The following is a 26,882-nucleotide window of genomic DNA, read 5'->3' as shown; positions in this document are numbered from 1 at the left end:
TGTGGTACATACACACAATGGAATATTATGCTACTTTGAAGAATAACAAGGAAGCTGCAAGCCACTGCGTAACATGGATGAACTTTGAGGACATTATGTTGAGTGAAATTAGTCAGTCACAAAAGAAGAAATACTGCATAGGACCACTACTGTAAAAGACTAAGAAAAAGAACCCATACTAAAGGGGTAGGGTGAGGGAAGGGAGGGGAAATTGGAGCACAGCATAGGGAATAGACACAGAATAGTTTGGTGCTAGGGAAGGGTCAATACATAAGAAGGGAGAGGGTAATAGAAGAACAAAGTGGATGGGAAAACAATTATGCAGGTTTGCATGGGCTAAGTGGGACAGAGGTAAATAATGATATATGCACAAGCTTGGAACAACAGGACTCTGGGATACAGGGATTGAGACACGGTTGGAATGGGGAAAAGAGGCAAAATGATGTTAAGATGGTTGACTGTCTTTTGAATCTTGGTTTGCCTGGCAAACCATTATAAAATAAACACTTGAAGGGGAGAGAAAGGAATAGCCAGAAATATCACCATAGACAGCGTGTAAGCTTTCTTTCTTCTGCCTATAACTGATTGGAATACCTAAAATGGGGCTACAACGTGCCCAGTGAAGGAGGCTTGCTGTGGAGCCTCTACATTACATAAGATCATAGGTAGAATCCTGAACCCCATCCAGAATCTTCTGAGGTGGGAAATTTCCTCTTGAAAGGACAAACAGACCAGCCTGAAGTGGCTAGAAGAACCTAAGATACTTCTTGAAAGAAAGACCAGCAGGAAAAATACAAAATAATAAAAGCAGTCCAACTGATTACTACAAGAACAAGCCAGTTGCTTTCCCAGGAGACATCAAGGCAAATGGTTGGGTCCCCTCAGGGCAAACTCCCTTCCAAGACGAAGACTCAATTGGGAATACATGCTCATATTGGTGACCACGTCCATCACAGATAAGGGGAAGCGAAGGTAAAACAGCAATGAAGCTGCGTGCTAAGGCCTACAACATTCAATAGACTCCTGTGAACTCGGATGGAGACCTGGTCACCCAGCAGTGTGGCAAGACCTGGAGACTCTTGGGCCCAGAGTCAGTGACATAGCCACAGAGGACTAGAGTGGAGAGTGAAGCATCTAGCTGATAAGAAGAGAGGGCATATGCACAAGAACACCCACACTTGCAGATAATACTCACTTGTCCTGGCTTCAAAGTCTGGATGATCAGAGCTCAACTAGAAGAAAAAAGAAGAGGAAAAAGAGTAATCTGATACAATTTGATGAACTTGATCTATACCTATGGATGCAGTAGATCAAAGAGGGAACAAATCTATAAAGTGAGGATCATTCCCACCCCCTCCATACACAGAGTAGACAGGGATGAGCAACTTGGACATTGGCTACCCAACAAGGGGGGCTACAGAGGAAAGAAGTGACAAGCTTGCAAGCTTTCAAGAGGGAGCCTAGATCTAGAGGTTGTGGAGGAAGGTACAATCATCACTGAGTAATATCCAATCTTTCTGGGCAGGGCTGATGAAAGGAGATGCAGATAGGTTTCTTGTGATACAATAATGAATAATTGTTATCACGACTGAGTGTGAGGGTTGGAAATGTAAAGGTAGACGTTTTGGAGCAAAAGGAGTGGAGTAATTGACTTTGCAGTTTGTGCAGAGGTCCCTGGGACCATTAACGGAGAAGAGCGGAGAATGGGACCCTACACAGAGAAGCACTGATGCAAGAGATGGAGGCAGAGATGATGACGTGGAGAGATGGAGCGGCTGGGGACTTTAGGCCCAGAGTGGGAGAGGGGCTGTGTGCTGATGACCAGGGGTTGGTTGATGAGGATGCATGGAGGGGATTGTAACCATGGCAATGGAACAATATATGATAGGATGAATGTAAAGCTAATGTTCTCCCATGTAAATGATCACATAATTCACAGTAAAACATTTAAAAAAAATGTTAAAAAGCAGGAAAAAAAACAACACCCAGGGTTCCTATGAATTGGAACTGACTTGTTGGCATGTAACAACAATGATTATATTAGCCCAAGTGGATAATCCAGAAAAATCTCCCTATTTCAAAGCCAGCATTAGTAACCTTGGTAACTTTAGTAAAGTCAGTTTTTTTTTTTCTACAGTATTTGGATTAGTGTTTGATTGAATAAATCATCTTTAAAATTTATAAATAAAATTTAAAAAAGGTCTTGTAAAGCAGATTCGCCTAATGCAATACATTCTTTGGTTTCTAGACTGCTGCTTCCATGAGTGTTGATGGTTGACCCAAGAAGAATGAAGTCCTTGACAATTTCAATTTTTTCTCCATTAATAAGAATGTTTTTTATTGGTTCAGTTGTGAGGATTTTTGTTTTCTTTACATTGAGATGCAATCCATACTGAAGGCTGTGCTCTGTGATCTTCATCAGTAAGTATATTGAGTCCTCTTCACTTTCAGCAAGCCAGGTTGTATCATCAGCATATTACAGGTTGTTAATGATCTTCCTCCAATCCTGATGCCACATTTTCTTCATATAACCCAGCTTCTCGGATGATTTGCTCAGAATACAGGTTGAATAAGTATGGTGAAAGAATACAACTCTGTCCCACACCTTTCCACCTTTCTTTATTTTAAACCATTCAGTGTTCCCATGTTCTGTTCACACAACTGCCTCTTGATTCATGCAGAGATTCCTCATGAGCACAATTAAGTGTTCCAGAATACTCACACTTTGCAATGTTGTCCATAGTTTGTCATGATCCACACAATCAAGAGCCTTTGTGTAGTCAATAAAGCACAGGTAAACATCTTTCTGCATAGTCAATAAAGCACAGGTATTCTCCACTTTCACCCAAGATCCATCAGACATCAGCAATGATATCCCTCATTCCACAACCTCTTCTGAATAGCTTGAACCTTTTGAAGTTCTCTATCAATGTATGCTTGCAGCCATTTCTGTATTACCTTATGTCCAATTATTTCCACATTCCATTGGGTCACCTCTCTTTGGAATGGGCACAAATATGGATCTCTTCCAATCAGTCGGTCAGATAGTTGTCTTCCAAATTTCTTGACATAGATGAGTGAGTGTCTCCTGTGCCGCCTCACTTCTTAGAAGATTTCACTTTTTATTCCATCAATTTCTGGTGCCTTCTTGTTTGCCAATTCCTTCAATGCACCGGGGACTTCTTCCTTCAGTATCACTGGCTCTTGTTCATATGCTACCTCTTGAAACGGGTTGAACATCAACGATTTCCTTTTGGTATAGTGATTCTGTGTACTGCTTCCATCTTCTTTTGATGCTTTCTGCATCATTCAGTAATTTTCTCAGAGAATCCTTCAATAACGAAAGCTGGGGCTTGAATTTTCTCTTCAGTTCCCCAGCTTGACAAATGCTGAGCATGTTCTTTCCCTTTGGTTTTTGACTCCAGATCTTTGTACATTTCCTTGTAATATTTGTTTGTCTTCTTGAGCTGACCTTTGACATTTTCTGTTCCGCTGTTGTGCCTCCTCTTTTCTTGCATTTGCTTTAGTGTCTCTATACTGGAGAGCAAGCTTCAGTGTTTCTTCGGACACCCATTTTGATCTTTTTCTTCTTTCTTGTCTTAATGACTTTTTGCTTTCTTCCTGTATGATGCTCTTGATGTCATCCCATGACAGATTTAGAGTGTGTTAAGTCACATTGAATGCTCACCAAATATCTAGGTTTTTCAGCCTCATTTGCTTTAAGTTTTCAGTTATATGATTATAAGTAAAAGTGATGTGTGTCACCTCTGAGAAGATGTAGCTAACAGCCAGTATGTCTCTAGCATACTGGTTGTTTACCTCCATGGATCGTTTGAGATCATGTGTTCTAGATGAGTTTGCTAAATTATGGAAGAACCCCAGATGACTAACACCAGACTGTGACACATGCAAGTAAGTCACAGCATTGCTATTAGGGTTATATATAGTTCATACATGCAGAGGTTAACATGATTAAATGGGTCTCTTTAATCAGTGGATAGCTGCATATAAGTTCTTTCAGTACTGGCTTGATCTTGTCCTTTCAGATTTTTTTTTTTTTTAACCCCAAACCCAAAGAACATTTAAAAGGAACACAGTTTGAGTTCATCAAGGATGTCAAATCTATTGTTTTGGCATGATATAAGTGGAGAAGTGTAGAATTGGGGGGGGGGGGAACAGAATGTGTGGGCAGAACTATATGAACCTAGATGGAGAACATGTGAGAGACAACAGCTTCATATTTTGTTGTTTTTGCTTAATAAAGGTTTTTGTGGCTTTTTTAGCAAAACTTTTTGACTTACATTTTAAGTGAAATAATCATATGACATTAAATCACTGAGACTTCAAGACAATGGTCTTGTGAAAGCTATGGCATTAATGTATCGAATTCCAACTGTCAATAGTCTGCAACACTTGGAAAAGCTCGACATTATAAACAGAAATCAATGCAAGACAGATGAAGATGAAGAGTAGAGACTTCTGCTTTTAGCGTCTAAGAAATCAATTAATTTTACTTTGTTTTATAGTGAAACCATGTTACTTGTATATGTTTAGAGTTATTCATAACTATCATTATTACAATAAAATATATAATTGTGTGACTAAATTTTATACTTCAGATTAGAATTTAGAAGTATCTGGATATAAAATCTCTAAATAAATTAATTTGACTAATGAAAACAAATATGACAATGACATCCAATAAATACAATACCTAGTGCCACTGAGTTGCTTCCTACTCATAACGATTGTATAAGACAGAGGAGAACTGCCCTTTGAGATATCCAAAGCTGTGAACATTTGTGGAAGCAGACTGCCACATATTTTGATCTAGTGCTCCCCACTGTGCCATCAAGATTCCTAATAGATTTAATAAAGAAAAAGATGATCAAGACCTTTGAAAAATATTTTCAGCCATTCTTAACCAAATAAAATACTTAAAAGTTTAGAAATTTAAAGATATCTAAGTCACAATGTTGTTGTTTTTAAGTGCTTTCCAGTAGGTTTCAACTCATAGAGACCGTGTATAGAGTTTATGAGCAACGACTGGTGAATTTGAACCACTGACCTTGCAGTTCACACCGTCCTTGTGGACCAGCTCATTATCATACAGTGCCACACAAGTCACAATAGAGACAAAGACATTTTCTTGAATGTAACCTAACGTACAATTTTCTTTTGCAGTGAATGACTATTGTCAAATGGCTCTGTATTTAAATGATGAAGACGATAGTCTGTTTTAGACTTAAGTTTTAAAAATTCCCAAAAATGTAGGAAGCCAAGAACAAAATGCACACATACTTATCTTGAAATAAATTTGCTCTACATTTATACTTGATAACAATGTTCTGTGCATAAAGACCTACCAGCCCTTCCTTGGAAACTCTATGTAGGGTTGCTATGAGTCAGAACCTACTTGCTGGCACTTCACAACAGACCAGCATGCATAGGAAGTTGTTAAACTGAAATTTGGTGAAAAGAACTATTTCTCAAGAATAGTAGAGCATTAAACTACACTTTTCAGACTCCCTTTCAAGTAAGTACTATCATATGCCTGAGTTTAAGCCATTGGAAATAAGTAATAACTATTTTCATTTAAAATTTTTAGAATATTTTTGTGATTATGAAGTATTTTGTAAGCATAAGATATGAATGTGCAAACACATTGAAACCTTTATTAAACAAAAATATCAAAATGGGAAGCTATTGTTTCTTGGCATATACTCCATCTATGTCTATACCCTTCTGAAAAAAGTGTTTCCGTCTTTCTCTCTTTCCTGAAACATTCTGCACTCTTGCATTTACACAACGTTAAAATTATTTGCTATCCTTGAGGATCACAAAATGTATTCCTTTAAAAAATGTTTTAGTGCTTTTGGGAACAAAAAGAGATTCTAAAGGGGGCAAAGTCAGGGCTGTGGAGTGGATGGGGTAAAATTTCCTAATGAAATTCTCAGAGGACAATCTTTGCTTCCCTTGAGGAATGAGCAGGTGCATTGTTGTGAATGAAAATAATAATAATTTTCTGGATTTTTGTCACCAATGCAATTTTCTTGTCCTAATAAGCTCCATTGATCATCCTGTGTTCTTCCAGATATCTATCAAGATTACCCTTGTGAAATCGCAAAACAAAAACAAAACAAAACAAAAAAACCCTGTCACCTTAACATTGAGTTGGTCTCTCTGCCCTGATTGAACTGGCCCAGCAGAGCTTCCTTAAGTCAGTTTGATTAGTTATTTCTCTCTGGGTTTTGTTGTTGTTAAACATCACTGAGTCTGGATAATATAGGTAATTTTCTGACTCATCTCCCATTACTAATTGTTCTATAGAATCATCTTCACTGAGTTTTCATCTTGTTTAAAATAAAAATAAAATGATCAATTCTTTGAACTAGCTTATGTTTATGTATCATCTTGCCACCTACTACGCTAGAAGCTCGCTTAGGCCAAGATGCTCCTTAATAATCGAAAGTTTAAACTATGTGCTATCTGAGCTTCAATTGTTGTTTTTGTTAAGTGTTGTCAAGTCAATTCAGACTCATAGTGACTCTGTATAGTGTGGCACTGTAGGATACAGCACTGGACAACAGTTGGCTTGAACTCCAAGGTCAGTAGTTCAGTCCCATCAGCTGTTCCTTGGAAACCCCATACAGGGTTACTATGAATTGGACTAGATTATAAAGGAGCTCTGGTAGCGTAGTGGTTACGAATCGGGCTGCGAACCTTAAGGTCAGCGGTTCGAAACTACCAGCCGCTCCGCGGGAGAAAGATGAGGCTTTCTACTCCCGTAAGGATTTACACCCTCGGAAACCCTGTACAGGGTCGCTATGGGTCGGAACCGACTCGACGGCACTTAACAACAACAACAACAATATGGCGTTTAACACCAACATAGGGTTTCCTAGGAGCAACTAGTGGTTTTACACCATATTTCAAACTGATCATGCAGTCCAGTGCTTATCCTACAGTGCCACACCAGGACCACACAGCTACTGCATTAACAGTAATTCTACAGTCTTCTGCCTCCACTATCCAGAAGTCAGCCACAGTTCCTTCATTCTTTGAGGTGAAGGATCTTCCCTCTTTAGGAACATCTTTGAAGTTTTCTTGACCTTCCTTAAAATGTTTGACCCATCTAAAACTATTGTTTTATGTGGGACATTATTCTGGTAAATTTGTTGCAAAGCTTAAATGATTTAGGAAGATAAACACTTACATTTTATTAAAAATTTACAACTAGCCCTGATTTCAAAATCATTTATTGTCCATGGCACAAAAAGTAACCCTTTTTTGAAGGCACACTAAGGAGACAGAGACAAATATATGTTACAAAAAACATATTTGCCACTATTCCATGATTGCAGAGAAATGTTTGCAAAAATTTTGTTTGGAATAAACCCACGTATGTCTGGACTAGACACCTATTAGCAATATTTTTAATTTACATTCCAAACCATGTGAAGTATATAAATGATCCACCACACATCTGTCAGTTTGTGGCATTGTAGTGCCTTGTGTGTTGTAATGCTGGAAACTTTGCCACTGGTATGAAGATGAGAACCTCATGTTGGAAAGCAGTCAAAATTCAATTGGTGAATAGCTGCATCCTCAAATTAGATTTGACCAAAATGACATGGATGGAGCAAAGCTTTTGCGATCTTCGTTTGCTGATGGGGCACAACTCAAAATGAGAAGAAACATCTGCAAATATCCATTAATAATCCAAACATGGAATGTACAAAGTAGAATATAAGAAAATGGGAAGTTATCAAAAATAATGGTACAAAAATAAATAAAATAAATGGTACACATAAAGATTGATATCCTAGGCACTAGTGAACTGAATGGGCAGGTATTGGGCACTTTGAAAAGAACACCAATATGGTTTACTATGCCATAAGTAACAAACTGAACAGGAATAATATTGCATTCATTCTCAAAATGAGCGTTTCAATATTTATCTTGAAGTACAGCTCTGACTGTAATTGTATAAAACCCATATGCTCACAAGGAAGACCTGGTGAGGCACTGTAGGATAAGCACTGGACTTTAAGCCATGAGATTAGCCGTTCAAATCCACCAATTGTTTCTAGGAAGCCTTATACAGGGTCAGTAAGAGTGAGAACCAATTCTGTGGCACTTAACAACAACAACAAAGTAACACCAGTTAATAACACTATTATTCAACTTTACATACCAACCTATAAAGTCAAAGATTATGAAATTAAAGAATTCTACCAACTTTTCCTGTCTTAATCTGATCAAACATACAATCAAGATGCATTCATAATTATTGGTGATTGGAATGTGAAAGTTGGAAACAAAAAGGAAGGATGGGTAGTTGGAAAATATGATCTTGATTTTATCAGTGATGCTGGAGATCACAAGAGAGAATTTTGCAACACCAATGACTTATTCATTGCAAACACATTTTTTTTCAAGAACATAAATGGTGACTATTCATGTGACCATAACCAGAAGGAATACACAGGGATCAAATTGACTACATCTGTTGGAAGAGATGATAGAAAATCTCAGTATTATCAGCCAAAAGAAGTCTAGGGTCCAACTTTGGAATAGATCAATTGCTCATATGCAAGTTCAGGCTGAATATGAAAAAAAATAAATAAATAAAACAAGTCCACAAGAGCTAAAATATGAACTTGAACACATCCCACCTAAATTTAGAGACCATCTCAAGAGTAGATTTCATGTATTAGATAATAATGACCTAAGACCAGAAGAGTTGTGGGATGACATCAAACAGGAAGAAAGATAATTTAAAAGAAAAGACAACAGAGTCAGTGGTGTGGCCACAGAGGACTCGAGAGGAGAGTGGCGCTACCGGCTGACGGGAAGAGAGGACATATGTACAGGAGCGCCCACACTTGCAGATGATACCCACGTGACCTGGACTGGATGATTGGAGCTCAACCAGGAGAATAAAGAAGAGGGGGAAAAAAAAAAAAAAAAAAGAGTGAGGTGATACACTCTGATGAATTTGACCTATACCTATGGAGCAGCAACTCAAAAGAGGGAACAAATCCTCACAGCAACAAACATTCACATACACCCACACACAGAGAGTGGATGGAGAAGGGCAGCTTGGACATTAGATACTCAAATGGGGAGGGGGGGCTACAAAGGCAAGAAGTGACTGGCTTACAAGCTTTCAAGAGGGAACCTGGTGCTAGGGAGCATGGCGGAAGACCGAATCTCCAGTAGGTACTATTCAATCTGTCTGGGCGGAGCTGATGAAAGGAGATACAGATGGGTAACTCGTGATACTGTAGTGAATAATGCTTATCAGGACGGATTATGAGGGTTGGATATGCAAAGGTGGAAGTTTTGTAACAAGGAAGGGAGTGAATAATTCACCAGGATAGGAGCAAAGGCCTCCAGGATCATCAACAGAGAAGAGCCGAGAGCAGGACCCTACCCAGAGGAACAGAGATGCCTGAGATGGAGACAGAGATGATAACGTGGAGTGATGAAGCGACTAGGGACTTTGGACTCAGAGAGGGAGAGGGACTGTGGGACAAAAACTGGGGGGAGGAGGGAGAAGTGTAGGGGGTGGGTTTCTGGGATATACCCTTTGGGTGGTTGATGATGTGTGGAGGGGATTGGAACCATGGCAGTGAGATGATATATGATGGAACGAATGTAAAGCTAAAGTTCTCCCATGTAAACTATCATGTAATTCAGAGTAAAACATTAAAAAGAAAGAAAGAAAGAAAGAAAGAAAGAAAGAAAGAAAGAAAGAAAGAAAGAAAGAAAGAAAGAAGAAAGAAAGAAAGAAGAAAGAAAGAAAGAAAGAAAGAGAAAGAAAGAAAGAAAGAAAAAGAAAGAAAGAAAGAAAGAAAGAAAGAAAGAACGAAAGAAAGAAAGAAAAGACAAAAATTGATGTCAGAAGAGACTCTGAAATTTGCTTCTGAACAGAAAAAACTAAAGGGTCTGTGAGAAATAAGGAAGTAAAACAGCAGAACAGAAGATTCCAAAGGGCTGCTTGAAAGACAAAGTAAAATATTATAATGAAATGTATGAAGACCTGGTGTTAGAAATCCAAAAGTTTTCTTAAGCTGAAAGAACTTCAAGAAAGTCAAGCCTTGACCTGCTATCCTAGAGTATTCTATGGGCAAAATATTGAATGATACAGAAAGCATCAAAAGAAGATGGAAGGAACACACAGATCCATTGTACCAAAAATAATTTGTCAATGTTCAACCATTCCAAGAGATACTATTTGATCAAAAACCAATGGTACAGAAGGGAGAAGTCCAAATTGCACTGAAAGCATTGGCAAAAAACAAGTCTCCAGGAATTGGCAAAATACAAACTCAAATGTTTCAAAAAACAGATATAGTACTGGAGTTCCTCAATCATGTATGCCAAAAAATTGGAAAGACAGCTACCTGATCACCTGATTGAAAGAGATCCATGTTTGTACCTGTTCCGAAGAAGGGTTACCCAAATAAATGTGGAAATCATTGAGTTAATTAACATTATGTTGTTGTTAAGTGCCTTCAAGTTGGTTCCGACCCATAGCGACCCTGTACAGGGTTTCCGAGACTGTAAATCTTTACGGGAGCAAAAAGCCTCATCTTTCTCCCTTGGAACAGCTGGTAGTTTTGAACTGCTGACCTTGCGTTTCGCAGCCCGATTCGTAACCACTACGCTACCAGAGCTCCTTTAATTAACATTAATTAATTAAAATTAATCTCACATGCAAGTGAAATTTTGCTGAAAATAATTCATGAAGACTTACAGCAGTACATAAACAGGGAGCTGCCAGAAATTCAAGCTGGATTCAGAAGAGGACATGGAATGAGCGATATCATTGCTGATATCAGATGTACCTTGGCTGAAAACAGAGCATACCAAAAAGAAGTCTACTTGTGCTTTATTGACTATACAAATACATTCAACTGTGTGGGTCATTAAAATAAACAGAAAGTTACTGATAACATTATGCAGAATGAGTATTCCAGAACTTTTCATTGTGCTAATGAGGAGCCTGTATATAAACCAAGAGGCTATTGTTATCGCATAGCAAGGGGATGGTGAATGGTCTCAAATCAGGATAATAACAATGAGGAGCCTGTATATAAACCAAGAGGCTATTGTTATCGCATAGCAAGGGGATGGTGAATGGTCTCAAATCAGGAAAGGTGTACATTGGTGTTTTATCCTTTAACCATACTTCTTCAATCTGCCCGATGACGAAATAACCTGAGAAACTGAATTATAGGAAGAAGAATTGGGCATCAGGATTGGAGGAAGGCTTATTAACAACCTCTGATAGGCAAATTCCACAGTCTTTTTTGATGGAAACAAAGATTTGGAATACTTATTGATGAAGATCAAAGAGTACAATCTTCAGCATAGATTGCAAGTCAATATAAAGAAAACAAAAATCTTTTCAACTAGACCAATAAAAAAAAATTATGATAAACAGAAAAAAGATTGAATTTGACAATGATTTTCCCTTACCTAGATCCAATGTTCATAAAAGCAGCAATCAAGAAATCAATGTAGGGGAGAACAAGAGGGTGGGGCTTGATGTCAGATAAGCAAAAAGGTTCAGTAAAGTTCTCTGTCAGCAAAACCACAGAATACCAGGTGAAGCACGTTCAGGGTAGAGCTCCAAAACTCTGAAACACATAGGTAGATATATTTTTAAAGGTTGAAGGCTTACAGCTAGTGGACCTTGTAGCAGAATAAAGAAATCTCATCCTTTAGAATCTGCTGGGCTTGGCAGACTAGAGCAGACAACTTGGGTGAGACCACACAGCAAGACCAAGAAGGGGAGAAGACCCACCAGGGAATAAAGCCCCGGGAACCTCAGAGCAGAGGTAGGCAATACACTTTGTCAGTTTTGTTTGTTCTGAGTTTTGTTTGTTTGTTTGTTTGTTTGTATCAGTTAATTACCCCCCAGTGTTAGCATACCTCCATTCTGGTGACTAGAGGGAGTGCCTGAGTGAGTAGACACCCCCACCCCCACAACTGGTGGGTTCTTCTGCCATGCATGCACACAGATACTCTCAGCATTTAAAGAGACCCAGTCCAAGAGCCGGCCCTGAACTGTTTTTTTAATAGGGAAAAGGCCAGAACAACCAACAGTGGTATCTTGAAATTTATCAGATGGCCTTGAAGGCAAGAAGCTGAAAGAGGACATTAAAATCATACTGATATTAGGCTACAGATTTTTTTTTTTTCCTCTCTCTGATCCCTTTTCTACAATTATAGATTACAGTTCCCAATATAGTTTTTTTTTTTTTTTTCTTTGTTTTTTGGTGTTTTTTTTTTTTTTTTTTCTTGTTTTTTTTTGCTGTTGTTTTGATATTTTTTGTTCTTGCTTTTACCTTTGGGGAACTCTTTCTCTCCCTATATTACCCAAGAAGAGGCAGCAACTGCTGCCATATAGTCAAGCTACAATCATACTCTATAAAACACCAAAATCCAGGCAAGAAATCAATACCAACTGCCATATACCACGGAGGCAGACAACACCTGTGAAAGTTACTCTGAGTTAAGAAATAAGAAGAGCGAAAAGGGAAGACCACATCCTAATCACATCAACCTGGAGGCAATCAGGAAGCATAAAAAATACCAAAATACATACTCAATTAAATATTAAGGCTACAGATAAACAACTAAACATGTCCAAGAAGCAAAATCAGATGACCATATCAGCACATATCCAGAAACAAGATAAAACGTTTGAGACAAATGACCTAGAGGTAGACCTAGATTCCATTCTGGAAAGAGGGCAGGCATTGCAAACGTCTGAGAAGGAATTCAGAAAAGTGATTATAAAATGTTTCAAAACACTTTACAATGGAGTTGAGAAAAATAAGGAAGTCAGGAAAGCACTATAGGAACGATCAAATAAAATAGATACAGCATTGGAAACAATTCAAAACCTACAGAAAGAGGTCCAAACAATCAATAATAGAATATCAGAAAGAGACAATACACTGAAAGGGCAAAGGAGTAGAACAGAAAGACGGAAGGCAGAACTAGTGGGCTGGAAGACAAATCTCTCAATACCACTAAGACAGAAGAGCAACCAGAAAAAAGGATAAAAAATCTGAAGAAGGTCTAAGATTCATGTTGCACAACATGAAGAGGAATAACTTAAGAATTATCGGTATTCCAGAACAGGAAAATCACACAACTCCACAGAGGAAATAGTTGAAGAACTGATGTAAGAAAATTTCTCTAACATTCTGAAAAGTGAAAAGATAAACATTCAGGAAGCTCAACGAACAACAGGAAGGAAAAACCCCAAAAGAAAATCACCGAGACATATCATAAGCAAACTCTCCAAAATCAAAGATAAGGAGACAATCCTGAAAGCAGCTAGGAAAAGAGAAGCTTTACATACAAAGGCAAGCAAGCCAAATTAAGTTCAGATCTTTCAGCAGAAACCATGCAGACAAGGAGGCAATGGGGAGATGTGTATAAAACACTGAAAGAAAAAAACTGCAGACCAAGTATCCTTTATTCAGAAAACCTATCAATCAAATACAATGGTGTAATCAAAACATTCCAGGATAAACAGAAGCTAAGGGATTTTCCAAAGCCAATACTGTGCTACAAAACATCCTAAAGGGAGTTCTGTGGACTGAGAACCAACAAGAACAGACAACAACCAGAGATTGATATATGTGGCAGCACCTCCCTGAAGTAAGTCAACAGAAGGAAGAGTTGAGAACAGAACAAAACTATAAGAACAAACTCAGAGAATCTGGGAGATCAGTCTATGATCAAAACAATTACAACTTGAAAGAAGGAAAACACGTTGGAACAGAGATCCAGATGGTGAGAAGGTCAGGTAGATTACAGGATATAGATTGCACTAAATGGTGGGAATATAAGGTAACTTCAAAGAAAATTAACACTTTACAACATACCAAGAAAACGAAAATCCAAGAACATGGAAACATTAAAACTATGAGGAAACTCACAAGAAAGAACTCAAAAACAATGAACTTGACACACAGAGCAAAGAAAGCAGCAACACCACAAAAAAACAAACATAATGACAGCAATTAATCCATACCTATGGATAATTACACTGAATGTAAATGGATTAAATGCAACAGTTAAGAGACCAAGAGTGGTGGAATGGATATGAAAACAAGGTCCTTCAATATGCTGTCTGCAAGAGACACATCTCTCACAGAGATAAAAACAGATTAAAAGTCAAAGGATAGAAAAAAAAACAAACAAAAAACACCAAGCTAATTGCAATAAAAACAAACAGGAGTGGCAGTACTAATTTCTGATAAAATAAACTTTAAGGCAAAAACCAGTATAATAGATAAAGATGGACATTATCTCATGATTAAAGGGACAGTTGAACAAGATGGCATAACCATAATAAACATCTATACTCCCAATGAAAGAGCTTGAAAATATATAAAACAAACTCTAATAGATTTGAAGAAAGAAATAGATGAATCTATAATAATTGTGTGTGATTTTAATTCACCACTTTCAAAAATGAATACAAAACCAGAAAGAGACTTAACAAAAACACAGAGGAACTAAACAACACAATCAGCCAACTGGACCTCATGTGTACAGAGCATTCAACCCAACAGCAAAATGTACATTCTTTTCCAGTGCTCATGGAACATTCTCCAGAATAGACCATGTGTTAGGCCACAAAACAAACTTCCATAAATTTACAAATATCAAAAAACTACAAAGCATCTTCTCAGACCAGAATGCTATCAAATTAAAAACCAACAATAGGAAGACCAAGGAAATAAAGTCAAATATGTGGAAATTGAATAACACCGTGCTGAAAAGCGACTGGGTAGTTGAAGAAATAACACATGAACTCACATATTTCATAGAAACAGATGATAACAAAAACACAACATACCGAAATCTTTGGGACATGGTGAAGCGGTGCTGAGAGGACAATTTATTGCAATAAATTCACACATCCAAAAAGAAGAAAGAATCAAAATTTACACAGCATCTACAAAAATTATAAACAGACTAACAGAGGGAACCTACAACCACCAAAAGAAAAGAAATAATAAAGATAAGAGCAGAAATAAATGAGAGAAAACAGAATAACTATAGAAAGAATCAACAGGACAAGTTGTTTCTTTGCAAAGATTAACAAAATTGACAGACCATTGACAAACCTAACAAAAAAAAGTGGAAGAAGACACAAATAACACACATTAGAAACCACACAGGTGATGTCAGAATGGAATCAAAGGAAATCAAAAGGATAATAACAGAATACTATGAAAAGTTGTACTCCAACAAATTTGAAAACTTTGAAGAGATGGATACACTTTTAGAAAACACGACCTACCTAAACTTACACACAGTGAAGTAGAAAACCTGATACAAATAACACACATTAGAAACCACACAGGTGATGTCACAATGGAATCAAAGGAAATCAAAAGGATAATAACAGAATACTATGAAAAGTTGTACTCCAACAAATTTGAAAACTTTGAAGAGATGGATATACTTTTAGAAAAACACAACCTACCTAAACTTACACACAGTGAAGTAGAAAACCTGAATAGACCCATAACAAAATTGATCAGGTCATCAAAAAATTCCCTACCAAAAGAATTCCAGGATCAGATGGCTTCACTGATGAGTTTTACCAAACATTCTGGGAAAAGCTGTCACCAATTCTACTCAAATTATTCCATAATATAGAGGAAGATAGAAAACTTCCTAATACATTTTATGAAGCAAGCATAACCCTCATATCAATACCAGCAAAGGACATCACTAAGAAAGAAAATTGCAGACCAATATTCCTCATGAACATAGACATAAAAATTGTCAACAAAATCCTAGCCAACAGAATCCAGCAACACATCAAAAAGATAATACATCATGATCAAGTGGGATTCATATCAGGGATGCAAGGATGGTTCAACATTAGAAAAATGATCATCGCAATCCACCATATGTTGTTGTTGTTAAGTGCCGTCGAGTCGGTTCCGACCCATAGCGACCCTGTACAGGGTTTCCGAGGGTGTAAATCTTTACGGGAGTAGAAAGCCTCATCTTTCTCCCGCGGAACGGCTGGTAGTTTCGAACCACTGACCTTAAGGTTTGCAGCCCGATTCGTAACCACTACGCTACCAGAGGTCCCACTATTTTCTTTTACTATGTTTGAAGATTTTTTTCTTTTTCCACTCAAAAATTTAGGTCATTGAGGAATTAATTTTACTTATAGTATTAGGTAAGGAATCATATTTATTTTCACTATTATGGATTATCAATTATCCCATAGCACTTAATTTTTTTTTTTTTCAGTAATGTCCAATGTTATATTTTTCTATAACAAAATGTATGTTTTCAATGATCTCTTTTTGGATTCTTTATTCATTTAATTAGTATCTGTCACTCACTTGTACTATACTGGCTTATTTTATATAATTTAATTTCTACTTTCTTAATTTCTATAACTTTCTTTTAAGTCTTGAAATCTGATAGCACCAGTCCTCTTGTCTTTTCATTTAGGCAGGGTTTAACTATCTTTGTCTCTTTGTTTTTTGTGTCTTATAATAAGCTTTGTCAAAATTCAAAAAAATAAATTTCCTAGTAACTTCATTAGAATTAACATTAAATCTATAAACAACTGCTTGAAAATTGCAATTTTTGTGAAATTAAATATTTCTATCTGTGAAAATGGTTTGAATCCCCACTTTTTTTTTTAGTGTTGAATGAGTTTCAAGTACAATGTATTATTTTGTTTTGCATATATTTTGTTCTCATTAATAAATGCTGTCATGGTTAGCTATTAGAAATATAGAAACTTTAATGAAATACAAAACAAGGAAATAATGTACAAACTTGATGCAAAGATTGAAAAGAAGAAGAAAGACAGAAAAGAAAAAAAAGCAGAAAGGAAGGAGGAAAGAAGGAAAAAATAGAATAAAATGAGACTGAGTCAAACAGGGGCAAATAATGTTTTGTATAGTTTTAATTGTACCATGGAAACTGTTAAACAAATTATATATGCTTTAATTTCTATAAAGCCTATTTACCAAGGCATCAGTCAAGGAATTCTAATCACACACTCCATAGTTGTGATAGTTAAGGTTCTATGTCAACTTTGATTGAGCCAGGATTCCCAGTTTTTTGGCCATTGATAGTTAACTCTATGATTCAGCCAAAGTAAATTGGGTGGCTTACCCCAGTCTCTGTTCTAAGAACAAAAGAACTGCCCTGACTAAAGTGTTTCCAGGTGCAGCCCATTCACCCAGGCGCCTCTTTTCCTGAAGAACCTGGGCTGGGCAGCCGACACAATGAGAATCCTCTCAATCCTCCTTTTCCTTACCCCATTTGAGGCTAGGTGCTAAAGGGTGTGTTAATTAAGCTTGAGAAACCAAGTTGCGGTTGTGAGATTCGAACCTGCCAAATAAGATGTGAAGGTGCCTGAATGTCTGGAAAATTACATATGTTAGCTGTACCTTGTCTTAGTCCTGCCCATCTTTGTGTAAAGTACCTCCCCTAAATAAAATGGAGGCGCAGGCCAACCCAGGTGTGCATTACAGGCATGCGGTGAGAGCGTGCATTGCAACTGGCAAGGCAGCATGCAGGGGGCTCAGTCCAGCCTTGCAAACATACTGCCTGCTTAGCCAGGATGTTTACTATGCAGGATGTTACTGCCTTCCTGGCTAAGCTGTTTGCAATGCAGGATCTGCCAGATGCCAGTAATGCATCCACTCTGGTTTTGGGGTGTCTCTTTGTCTTCCTGTTTGTTTTTCTGTGTATTCTTTCTATATCTCTAGTTCCCCAGGAAATATTTTAACAGACATGTCAATATAAACCATCATTGGGCCGCTTCATTTTTTTATGGCTTTCCATTTATCTATAAATTATGTAGTATCATCACGTGTTAAACTACATTATCTGTGCTTCTACATAGAACAATACATTCACTTTTCTTTTCTCTACTAAAAGCCAATAGGGCCTGTTTTATGAAACCAGAGTTTTTTCAAGATATCCATCCACTTCACTTCAGTCTGCTTATATCCAGGGCTTTCTAGACTCAGTCACAGCAAGATGGTATCGTGAAACTATAATTTGTACCTTGCTTCATCTAAACAGTACAAATTGTCAGAGAGAGTCCAAGAGATTATTTAAAAGAACAAAGAATCCAAAAAGAGATCCATGAAAATACAAATTTTGATATAGAAAAATATAGCATTGGACTTCTGTGAACAACAAAAAAATGGACAGTAAATTAAATATGAAAGGACAATTGATTACCCATAGTAATGGAAAAAAAAAAAAAGATAGTTAATAACCAATTGCCTTAGCATTCTCTCAACATTTATCATAGTTTTAATATATATGATTATGTCTACTATACAAAGGAGCTCTGATAGGATAGTGGCTATGGGCTTTGAACTGCAAGGTCAGCAGTTTGAAACTACCAGCTGCTCCGCAGGAGAAAGATTTTGCTCCTGTAAGGATTTACAGCCTCGGAAACCCTGTTCAGGGTCGCTATGGGTCGGAACTGACTTGACCGCACTTAACAACAACATACTATACAAGCAATCATATTTTATTTATTTACTATAACAAAATATAACAAATGATGGGAATATTGATATAAAAATTAAAGATTGTTATATAAATGAAATTCAACTCAATCATTTAAATTTATAAATACTAACTTACACATACACTCATTTTAATATTGAGATATTTTTAACAAAACATTCATCATTTCAACTTTTTTCACAGAAATAGTTCAGTGAAATCAGCTTAATTTTATCATGTGGCTAAAATAGTTACCTTTATCCATTCCCAAATTGTTTTTAATCATTATATTCATTATGTATTTTAGAATATTAAATTATCACAAACATTCTAAAAAAAATCTACATAGCCATCATAATCATTTAAAATCATCAAGTCACTTTTATGATTTTAAATAGATCATTTGATATTATTTAGTCTCTAAATCCAGTGATAAATAGACATTTTGTCTTCCTTCTTAGACTATTTCCAAATTCTAATTTTCATTTCCAATTATGTGAGTGCTATAAACATTTTTTAAAGGGAGGACATTATGTTACTAACTAGTTAAAATTTGTTTTATTTCCCTTTTTCATTATAGAAAGAATGAAAAATGACTGAATCAGGCCACTCCCTTAGTTAAAGTGGTGATCTTCATTCCCCAGGAGTTTAGAGATTTCACAGTAATGCAACAAGAAAAGGAAAATGACCCTGTTGCTGTGGAGTCCATTCTCAGTCATGTCATATCCATGTGATAGAAGCAGATCTGTAAAACCTGTTTTCTGTGACACTGCTGAGCGAATTTGAACCAGCAATATTTAGATTAGCACCCAAGAGCAAACCATGTGCACCACCAAGGACCCTATGGACTATGTAAACAAAGCAAAATGACACAGAACAGTGAGCCTGAGGCTGTAGTACATGCTCACCATGCACTGACAGATTCTCTTTAGTACTGACTCACTGCTGTAGTGATCAGTGAGATTCTAATAAAAGAGAAAGTTGCAGCTCCTGAAGGCTCTGGGATCTGATACAATGTCATCGCAATGGAAGGCCACATGAGCATTGAACTTTGCAGAAACTGTTCCCAGCTTTCCTTCTTTCCTGCCATTAAGGTAAATGCTCTCTCAGTGGGAGGACATTTCATTTGCAGGGTTATAGAAGGAAATCAAATTCAGAAGCATAACAGCTCCAAAAAGAGTTAAGTCTATATTTCCAACATGAAATCTGGTTTTATGTTAAGCACAGTTCAGGTATCTCAGTACATTCATGAGAGTTTAAAAGAAGAAGAAGAAGAAAAAACAGAGTTGTTTGTTGAATCATCTCCAAATCTTAGCAATTGCATGTGTGCCAGAGTAAAAACTGTAATCCTAGAGCTTTCAACAGCAGATCTTTCAGAAGTATCCACAAGGTCATTCTCCTGAGACACCTCTGGGTAGACGCAAACTGCCAACCTTTTGGTTATTAGCCTAGCAACTTGCGTACACCAACCAAGGACTTCCATGAGAATGCAGATACCTAAAAGAAAACCCAATCTCCACATTTCAAGATAGATTTCACTGTATTGCTACCAAACTCTGTCCACTTTGGACATGTGTACATTGCTGGTACAATGCACTGTAGACAACTCTAACCAGAACCTATTAGACTTTCTCAAATTATAATCCAGCCTCCAAAATAAAATCTGAGAGAGCTCATTAACTACAGAGGACTGCTTGAAATTTATTCTTTCTATTCCTTCTTGGGATAAATCATTCCAGGTCTAGTTATAATCTTGTCTCTGCCTGCTGGTAAGCAGATGAGCTCATATTTAACTGCCCTACAGGTGTAAGGGGAACTGAGTAGAAATACTGAAATGGAGACATTTCAAGGTAACTGTTTGCACACCATGCTTTATTTTGGTTACAAAGTTAGATAATTTCCTCTCAGGCCCAATGATACAAAAAAACCTCAGAGCAAAATAAGAATTATAGAAACACAAGCCAGATGCACCAACCTTGAAGCACACTTACCTCTTATTTCCTCTAAGACACAGTTTGTAGATGCAATTTTTAATAGAAAAATAAAACAACATGTTCTAGTAGCTAATTGTATCAGTCCTTTAAAAAAATTTTTTTTCCCTCTTTTGGTCTTAAACAGCAAATTGTTTTGACACTATGCAGACATTTCCTATAGCATGTGCCTAGAAAGCTGAAAAAGCATCTGTGTTTCATTAGTCTCTGAAAACCTCCATGTCTGTTTAATATGTCCACAGCTATAGTTTTTTTGTAGGGAAATAAGTCGGCCTTGACCTAACATATGTCTAAGACATTATCTACTTTTTAAATTATGTGTTTTTCAAAAATGCATATTTGATTATATTTCTCAAAAGAAGATGCAGCTCTTTTCCTGAAAAGTAGGTTTGGTATTGGTATTTAAGGAAATGAGCAGCATATTTATGAATATTTTTGCCAGTGACCAGAGAGAAGATAGAGGGCAAGAGAAGGTCCCCACAGGTTCAGAAATGAATTGTTTATTAGTCTAAATGTTGTCTGTTTCCTAGACTGTGGACCATGTTCATTTCATGTTACACATTGAACAGGTGGGGACAGGCTCTGATCAATTACTGAGGAAAATCTTTGCAAATCATCTTCGCACTTTGTTACGTTTTTCTAAATGCAATAGGGAATAAATTTTACACTGAGAGTAAAGGTAAGATAATGACTTTAGACTTTGCTGAGCCTGAAAGACAGCCTTACCTTAGTAAGTACAGAAACAATGTGAAACCTAGCTGGTGAAGGAAAACCTGGTAAACTTCATAGCTTTTGTCTAGAGAAATCCTGAATGTGTGGGGAAGCAACATGACTCATCTATTTAGCTTATGTGATTAATGATTCAATCTTGACTAGAAGAATGTGTCCCCTGTTCTGCTTTGCTTTTCTAGAGCTGAAATATTTGTATCCTTGGCTCCTATCTTCCAGTGCCCATTTTCAGAAAGAAGAAATATTATTACTTTCTCTAACAACAGCTTTTTCTTAACCAAATGTTATTGTTACTATTGTTTTCAGATAGTAGCAGTAGCAGAATTAATACCTTGTATTTTTGTAAATCATATAGTTTTCAAAGGAAACAAAATGTGTTCTGTTATTTGTAGATCATAGGATTAGTCATAGCCTAAGGGAGTTCTAAGGAGCTCTGGTAGCGTATCGGGCTGCTAACCTCAAGGTCAGCAGTTCGAAACTACCAGTGGTTCCGTGGGAGAAAGATGAGGCGTTCTGCTCCTGTGAAGATTTACAGCCTCAGAAACTCTGTGCAGAGTCACTATGAGTCGGAACCGACTCCAAGGTACTTAACAACAATACAGCAAGGGAGTTCTGGTGTGGCATCATAGGATAAGCATTTGAACCAAATCAAAGTCGGTTTGAACCAAAAGGCCTGCAGTTCAAACACCAGCCACTCACGGAAATGCTATACAGAATAGCTATGAGTCAGAATTGACTCGACGGCACTTGATGACAACAACAATAGTGTTTCAGTATAAGATGCCATCACTGTGACTCAACAAGGTAAATGTAACTTTATATAAAGTATGAAATAATAGAACTTTCTGGGCATGCTTAGCAAATTTTTATAAAAACAATAGATAAAGTAAAAGCACAAGCTTTCATAATATGTGGCCTAGATTTAATACTTAATTAAAATTGAGCAAAGGATTATGAGACAAGGATTCATATTTTACTTCTTCCAATTAAGCATCTATGATCTAGGTAAGGCATTTAAAATCTCTATCTCTCATCTGTTTCATACAAGATGGGGATAATGGTATGTATCTCACAGGACTGCAATGAGAATACAAGGAGATAATGAGCTCAAAAGCAACTGCACACAGTAAATTCCTAGGTGTTGTTAAGTACCAAAAAATTTGTTCCAACTCATAGCAAATTATATACGGTTTCTGAGGCTTTAAACCCTTATCTTTCTCCTGCAGAGTGGCTGGTTGTGGTTCGAAGTCCAGTGAGTATTCTACAGACCCACTGTACTTCCTAAATTCCTAGTAAGTACACAGAAATACTCAATTTAAAAATATGAGATAACTAAAGGAAGATACATATTAGTAATAAATAAGGTGAAATAAAGAGAGTCCAAATAATTGACAATTTCCATCCATTCTAAATCAATTCTCTACCTATTGATCTATCAAGTAACTGCAGTTAATAGGTCTCTATCAGGCTGCTAATCTCACAGTCAGCAGTTCAAAACTACCAGCTGTTCCATGAGGCTTTCTGCTCCCATAAAGATTTACAGCCTCAGATACCCTGTACAGGGTCGCTATGAGTCGGAACCAAGTCCACGGCACATAACAACAACAACAACATCTTGATATCCATCTCCCATCTTTATTTTTAAATTACCTCAGACCAGATTCACTTTTGAACCATTATTTTTCCCTGAGCAAGCATCTCTGACTCTTTTCCTTAAAAGGTTTACATTTCACTTGTTTACCTAGGAAGGTTTTCAATACCATTGCAACATCTATAAACAGAATGAGTTTCCTTTTGGTTGCTGTATTAACAATATAATGGATCCAGTGATTTTGTAGGATCCTTTTTCTACTCATACATTTTCCTTTTCCAAATTTAATATGGATTTAAATCTTGTATATCTTCCTATAGTGATTTTCTATGAAAACGTGAAAAATATGCTTTGCAAGGAAAATGTATATGCATTATTGCATTGTTTTCTGAAACATAAAGTTTGTCAGGTAGAGATTACCTCTCCCACTGAATATGGCATAATGTTCTGTAAAACGAGAGGATAAAACAAAAAGGAGTGTTTAAAAAGATCTGCATTATGTTTGCTATCCAATTAGAATAATCTCTTATTCTGGAAAAACAGAACCCTTCACCATCCTTGGTACCCACCCCACCACCTGCTAACACATCTATGTAAAATCTCTTCCTTAAACCTAGATCTGATTCCTATAAAACTACATATGAAATTTTTCTTGCTACTTTGTGATTTACACAAGTAAACATAAAACAGTATTATGATGAATGTATAATATAAAAAAACTATATAACATACCAGACAGAATGTTTTTTTATAACTTTTTCTTTAAATTAATATTGTCCTGAACCTAGATCTCAAAATGACTATAAACCCATTGTCTGTAGCTGGGAGTTCCTATCTTCTAAGTGTATGTGCAGTTTAATGTGGAGATTCAGCTCTTCTTCACACATACATAGAAACACCCGTTTGTTTAATCTACAAATGCAATTTCTTTTTCAGTAAACAAAACTTTCTATTGATAATGTGGTCTACTCATCTTTACTGATGACAGATTTTTTCATTTATTTGACAAATATGTAATGGTTGACGTTCTATTCCAAGCAATCTTCTGAAAGCTGTGAATATACAGCAATTAGGAAAATATATACTGTAGCTTCATCAATTTTATATTCCAGTAAAAATAACAGGTATTGAATGTTTATTAGGTGCCATGCATTATATGCATTTTGATGCATTTAATCATTTATTTGAAATAAAGAACAAAATTATGTATTATAAGTCAACAAGTTACATACTAATTTTCAAAGCTGTAACTATCTGTCAGTGTGTCAGATGGTGGTAGTTTGCTGTGATGTTAGAAGCTATGTCATCAGTATCTGAAACACCAATAGGGTCCCCCATGGTGGACAGGTTCCAGGGGAGCTTCCTGACTGAGATAGACTAGAAAGAAGGAGGGGCACACTACTTCTGAACGTTTAGCCACTCAAAAACTTATGACTAGTAGCAGGACATTGTCAGATATAGGACCAGTAGATGAAAATATCATGAGAAACAGCAAAGCACTGTCAGATATAATCCTGAAAGATGAGCTCCCTGGGTTCACCAGAAAAGAGCTGCCTCCTCAAAGGAGAGATGACCATGATGACATGAATGGAGTAAAGCTCTCATGAACTTCATTTGCTGATGGGGTACAACTCAAAATGAGGGGAAACAGCTGCATGCATCCACTAATAATAAGAATGTACGAACTGTGAATCTATGAAAGGTGGAAGTTGCCAAGCATTAAATGGAAAACATAAGGAAAGATATTCTAGGCATTAGTGAGCTGAAATGGACTGGTTTAGGTCATTTTGAATAAGACAGTCTCATGGTTTATTGTGCTAGAGTGAAAAAATAGAGAGAAATGGTGTCACATTCATCATCAAAAGTAATATTTTAAGATCTATCTTGTCTCTGTGATAGGTTAATATGCACATGCATATAAAAAAGATCAGGAGTCCTAGTGTGCACTAGACGATAAGCACTGGATTATAAGGTCAGTTTGAACCACAAGGGTAGCAGTTTGAACTCACCAGCTGCTTCTCGGAAACCCTATACTGGGTCATTCTGAATCAGAACCAACTCAAAGGTACTTATCTATAACAGCAATAACCAGGAAGACCAGTTAGTGCCACTATTATTCAAATTCATGCACCAACTACTAAAGTGATGATGAAATTGAAAACCTCTGACAAATTCTTTGGTTTGAAATCGATCAGACATACAAACAAGATGCATAGATAATTACTAATGATTGGAATGTGAAGGTTGGAAACAGAGGAAGGATCAGTAATTCAAAAATATGACCTTGGTGATAGAATAATGTTGAAAATCACATGACAGAGTTTTGTAAAACCAATGACTTACTCATTGCAAATACCTTTGGAAACACAGAAATCGATTTTATTACATCTGTGGTAAAGCTCAATATCATCAGCAAAAACAAAGTCTGGGGCAGGCTGAACAGACCAATTGCTCATATGCAAGTTCAGGCTGAACCTATAGAAAATTAAAATAAGTTCACTAGAGCCAACATATGACCTTGAATATATCCCATCTGAATTGAGAGACCATCTCCGGAACAGATTTGATGTACTAGAAACTAATGGCCAAAACCCAGAAGATCTGTGGGAAGACATCCAGAATATCAGAGGGGAAAAAAACAAAACAAAACAAAAATTTATTAAAAACACAGGAAAGAAAGAAAAGGCCAAAATGGATATCAGAAGAGAATCTGAAACTTGCTCTTGAGCATAGAGTAAAAACAGTGAATGGAAGAAATGGGAAGGTAAATGAGCTGAAAATTTCTTTGGGGAGCTCATCAAGATATCAAGTATTATAGTGAAGTGTATGAAGCCCTGGAGTTAGAAAGCCAGAAGGAAACAACATGGTTACCATTTCTCAAGTTGAAATAACTGAAAAAAAATCTCAAGACACAACTTGAAATATTGAAGGATTATATGAGCAAAGCATTGAATGATGCAGAAAGCATCAAAAGAAGAGGGAAGGAATACAGAGTCATACTACCAAAAAGAATTGGTTGGTGTTCAACCATCTAAAGAAGTAGCATATGATCAAGAACCAATGCTACTGAAGGAAGAAGTCCAAGCAGCACTAAAGACTGGCAAAATACAAGACTTCTAGAACTGGTGGAATACAAATTAAAATGTTACACCAAACTGATTTAGTACTGGAGGGACTCATATATCCATGCCAAAATATTTGGAAGTCAGCTTCCTGGCCAACCAATTGGAAGAGATCCATATTTGTGCCCATTCCAAGGAGAGGTGTCCAAACAGAATGCTGAAACCATCAAGCAATATCATTAATATCACATTCAAGTAAATGTTTGCTGAAGATAATTAAAACATGGTTGCCACATTATATTCACAGAGAATTTCCAGAAGTTCACACAGGATTCAGAAGAAGACTTGATTCCAGATGGATCTTGAGTGAAAGCAAAGGATACTAGAAAGATGTTTACTTGTGCTTTATTGTCTATACAAAGGCTTTTGACTGTGCAGACCATTACAAACTGTGGATCATATTGCAAATAATGGGGATTTCAGAACACTTAATTGTGCTCATGAGGAACCTGTAAATAGACTAAGAGGCAGTTGTTTGAACAGAACAAGAGTACACAGAATGGTTTAAAATCAGGAAAGGTGTGCACCTAGGTTGAAATATTTTTTCACCATATTTACTCAATTTGTATACAGAGCAAAAAATCTGAGAAGCTGAATTATATGAAGAAGAACATGGCATCAGGATTGGGGGAAAGCTCGTTAACAACTTGCAATATGAAGATTATACAAGCTTGCTTGCTGAAAGCTAAGTGGATTTTAAATATTTACTGATGAAGATCAAAGACTGTAAGTATATATTGACCCTGTAAGTATGAATTCATACATGTAAGTATGCATCAAACATGCAATCAAGATGTATTGATCATTACTGGTGACAGGAATGCAAAAGTAGGGAGCAAAGAGGAGGGATCAGCATTTGGAAAATTTGGACTTGGTGATAGAAATGATGCTGGAGAA

The sequence above is a fragment of the Chrysochloris asiatica genome, unplaced genomic scaffold (genome assembly GCF_000296735.1).
Source record: "Chrysochloris asiatica unplaced genomic scaffold, ChrAsi1.0 scaffold00164, whole genome shotgun sequence".
NCBI lineage: Eukaryota > Metazoa > Chordata > Mammalia > Afrosoricida > Chrysochloridae > Chrysochloris > Chrysochloris asiatica.
The sequence above is the reverse complement of the archived record's forward strand: the minus strand, read 5'-3'. Positions refer to the sequence as shown.